The following is a 4,998-nucleotide window of genomic DNA, read 5'->3' on the forward strand; positions in this document are numbered from 1 at the left end:
ATAATAATAATAAAAAAAGAAAAGAAATGTAGCTAATTATATGAAATAACTTTTTCATTTTTCTATATACACCGTGTACCAAATTTCTAATTAGTAACAGGTATTCCAAAAAATAAAATGCAAATTTCTTAATCACAGACACTTGAGCATATGAAAATTTCTTTGGTGTTATTTGTTTTTAAACATATGTTAAGTTAAATGATAGAAATTTTTCAGCTCAACTTTGATCAAATTTTAAATTTTGAAGATTATTATTTGTAGTTATTGTTATTTCAACTATTTAAAAAAATAATTTTTTTAATAAATTGTCAAAAAGAAACTTTCTTAAAGCCACTGGTCTTATGATTATTTTTTTGGTCTTGCATGTCTTACCAATCCAAGGACAATATTGTTAACCAGATGGAGTGAGGGACATTGGCTATTGTTTTTTTTTTTTTTTTTTTTTTTTTTTTTTTTTTTTTTTTTCTAATTAAAACCAGATGGACAAAAGGGTAGAATGGGAAGAAATGCTGGAGTATATGAAGCAAAAGGGAATAATTATTCGATGAAGGTAATCTAAGAATTAAAAGCAAAAAATCACTCTTGGAAAAGTGGCTGATTATATAAAATCGAATTGGGTGCATTTAAAAGTTCCCTGTGATTAAAATTGTGCTCATTTTACAAGGAATAAAAGAAAAATTACTTAATAGTCAATAATCCCCTCTCGAAAAAAAAGAAAGTCAAATTATCATTTTCCTAAGTTTTGCGTTCAAAATGTAGGGCCGTATGATCGAGTCTAATCTCAGCCCATTAAAAACTTTACAGATCTTAAAGCCAATCCTGGCCCATTCTGAGCCTCTACACACGCTCCTAAGAGATGGGCCCACATTCTTTTCCACACGCAATAATTTAAAAAGATCCAGATGGGAAATTGTAGTCCATAAAAGTGGATAATGAATGCATTTGAATGAAGAGGATGAATATTGACCCCCAAAAAAAAAAAAAAAAAAAAAAATCAAAGTAAAAAATACTTTTTTTTTTTTTTTTCTGACAAAAAGGTTAAAAACACATTGAAATTTGGTTTTAGTCATGAGAGAATAATTATAAGGCACCTTGACCTTAAAAAAGGTACTGGTTAATAAAAAATAATTTGTGGACAAAAAAAAAGAATTTGGATAAGTGGGTGCAATGCCAAAAAAGTGCAAAGGGAAATAAAGATACGATTACCTAACTTTCCATGAGCTAAAAGACATGATAGCACCGCTCCTCTCCCATTACCTAATTTCCCACCTTTATATTACCGACATTTTTGGATATTACATAATACTTGTGAAGGGTATGTTGGAATATGAAGATAATTTTTTTTTTTCAAAAGAAATAAAATAAATCTTTTGGTTCATTGCCAATAAATAAATAAATAAATCACGATTGAGATCGCAGTCGAACTGGTAAGTGCCATATTTTTTTATCTTTTTATATTCAGATTTCAATCTGTGATAACACGGCAATGCCAATAATTAAAAAAAGAAAATCTATTAAAATCACCTATTGTTTACTAATAAATACTAAAAAAACAAATAAATAAATAAATCTTTTAATTAGAGAATAACCTGTGTTCACTACATCATCATGCAAATTGCTAAAACACTCTACTCATAAAAGCAGGATTTCGATTCATCCAAAAACACAAAATGTGGGTCTTTGAACCATAAAAGATCACTATTGGGCTTCTACTCTTCTTCTTCTTTTCTTTTTCTGTCTTTTATTTTTTTAAAAATTTTTTTAAGATGAAATTTCATTATCAAACTTTAAATCATAAATCTAGAGGTTAGCAAAAGTGGTCATTGCGAACTTTATTATTCTAAAAGGACTCTTTTGGAGTGTTGAGCTTTTACTTATGAAAAAAAAAAAAAAAAAAACTTATATACAACTGTTATATAGGTAATATGGTATAATGGATCATTTATAATTAAACATTTAAAAATCATTTTGTAAACTTATATACTTTATTTTATTTGATAATGTACAAAATTATAGGTTATTCAGTTTTACATGAATGGAAGTTACATGAATAATGCAGCATAACCGTTATATGCAAATTTGTCTCCTTATTATTATCATATTTTTACCTGCAAAATGATTAAAATATGACCATTTGGTGTAGTTAAAGGAAGACTCTTCTTCAAATTTTCTTTAAACACAACCTAGCTATTTGGATATCAATTCTCTCCACGTTTGGTACAAATGCATGACAAATATTTCGACTGGGAAAAAAAAAAAAAAAATCAGAGATTTTGATACAGTAGTAATTCCACAGGAGCAATTTCTGTCGGTATTGACCTGGTTGGAAGGCTTGCCGGTACCATTAAGGGAGCGAAAGGTTCTGCTTTCCTTTTTATCTAGCTTTAGCCTTTACAATGGAAGAAAACACTGTACCAGTAAGATGCCTACTTAACACAGGAGCGTTTTCTTGCTCACTTGACTTATACAGCAAATTAAGCCAGGCAACAATGAAAAGGGTTGATTTCAAATTGTTTTCGATTTTTGGCTTTCAAATTTTTTTTAATTTTTACTTTAATTATTTGTAATTGGTTTGTGTTTTAAATAGTATGTAGTCACACTTTTCACCCAAATACAAGATTAAAGAAACTTATACAAGATTAAAAATAATAATAATAAAACCATTTCATATATGGTGAATAAATAATATATATATTGGTGAATAAATTCCTTTTTGTATTGTTTATGAAATGAGATTCATTATGGTAATTACTTTTCTTTTTGTCGTTAAAATAGTAATTCATTTTCAATGTATTTTTAATCTTTTAAATTAAAAACGGAAAACCAATAACATAAAAAGGTTCAAAATTTCAAACAGATAAAGATAAATAAATAAATAAAAAGAGAGGGGGAGGGGGCGGTTATACTAATGAAGTCCAAAATCATTTCTTAGTTTTATTCTTTTTTTTTTTAAGGAAAAAAAAAAAAAAACCAATACTCATTTCTCAAATGTGTAAGAAAGCTTAACAACTACTTTCAAATTTGTTTTACCGAAAAACAACTTTCAAATTTGTTACTAAACATATTTTTTTTATTTTTTTTTAATAAAAAATACATTCGATGATTTGAATGCTCCACTCGTAACCTCACAAACACATTAGAACCAAAATTTTACAATAATTAATAGTGCCTGTAAGGACAAAAAAAATTAAATTAAATTAATAGTGCCTGTGACATGAGAATATGAAGTGACTAATACACCTATTTTATGTGGGAAAAAAAAAAAAATAGGTTGCTACATATAATTTTTCACCAGAACGAAAAGGTGTTCTGAATCATGTTTTTTTGTGTCTTTTGTTCAGGAGGACCAGCCCAAATGATTTTCTAATATTGTTTATGATTTTAATAAGTCCTTGTAAACTGTCAAGTTTATCAAGCTGAAAAGACAAAAAGTAAAATGTGGGTAGTTTAGTGGTTGGACAGCGGAGACTATCGTGGTTTCCATTGACAGCTGGATCTTGTTGTTTCCATCATCAATGATATTTCAGAGTAATCAACCATGAAGGTTTAGTTTGGTATTCGTTTTAAAAAACTTAATTTTATTTGTTATAGAAAAAATCTCTGAAAATAATTATTAAGTATTTGATAAATTATTATTTTATAATTATTGTATATTTCAAAATTAATATTTGAATGTTTGATTGATAAATAATAATATTTAATTGCAATTATGGTTTATAATTATTAAGAAATATATTATTTATTATCATATTTTTATTTAAAATATTATATTTTTATTATTATGCAATAACATATATTATTGAATGTTTAATATAATTTTTTTCATTACAATTATGGTAAATGTTGATAAAAAACCATAGTACATGAAATTAAAAAAATGACAAAAAATATTCATCATAAAGTTGTTCAATAGAATTCCAATAAAGATGTTTTTGGTATAACTGATGAAAATAAAACTTTAATATGTAGAATTTTATATAATAGATATTTTTGAAAAAAAAATTTTATTAAAAAATTAATGAGTGTTTAACTGTAAATAAAAAAAATATATTAAATGTTTAATGAGTTTTCATATAAGCTAAAAAATCTATATTAAATGTTCATTTAGTTTCTATAAAAGCTAAAAAAAAAGAGTTTTTATAAAAAAATATAAAATTTTGATTTTTTTTAAAACAGCTTAAAAAACTTTTTTTTTTTTTCAATAAATGCTTATTGACTTTTGCAAAACACTTTTATTTTTTTAACAAAAAAATTTTTGGCTTTCAAATAGAGTTTTTAATCCCCTAAAAAAAATTCTACCAAATAAACACTAAATTTAAAACGAAAACAACATTGACTTTTTAGTAAAGATTAAAATTAGTATTTTAATCATAAATAATTAAAAAAGATACAATTAGAATGTCAAAACCTAATCTTTTGCTTTTTTTAAAAAACAACTGTCAAGGAATATAATTTTTATAAAATCAGAATTTTAAAATTTTGCTAAACATTTAAAGTAGCTTTAGAATTCTTTAATAATAAAATTTGAAGCTTCAAAACCAATCCAAAACAGAGTCTAAAATCTCCTAGGTTCATTTAAACAACTTTTTTTCTTTTTTTTTTTTTTTGTAATGTTAAATAATTTTATTTATTCCCAGGAATATTGACGTTAAACCTGCGTCAACTTTTTCTTTTCTTTTTTCTTAACTAAGAATGTCAATATATATATTATATCTTTCCATATTTACCGATTCAAAATTAAAACAATAGCTGAAACTTCTCTTTTTCATTTCTATTTACCTAATATATATTTATTTCGTGTGTTCCAAAGAAGAATTCAATCTCTTGAGTGTTGGGAAGAGAAATAGAGTTTGAGATTGGGTCTGACGACAAAAGAAAGGTAAAAGTACTTAAATAAAAACGAAAAAGTGTTACTGCTTAAAAGGCCATGGCAAGAGAAGGATTAGTTATCTTAGAAGTAATAGACCAAGATAGGGAGCCGGAGAGATTTGCCATGCC

The sequence above is a fragment of the Ziziphus jujuba genome, chromosome 5 (assembly GCF_031755915.1).
Source record: "Ziziphus jujuba cultivar Dongzao chromosome 5, ASM3175591v1".
In the NCBI taxonomy this organism is placed as follows: Eukaryota; Viridiplantae; Streptophyta; class Magnoliopsida; order Rosales; family Rhamnaceae; genus Ziziphus; species Ziziphus jujuba.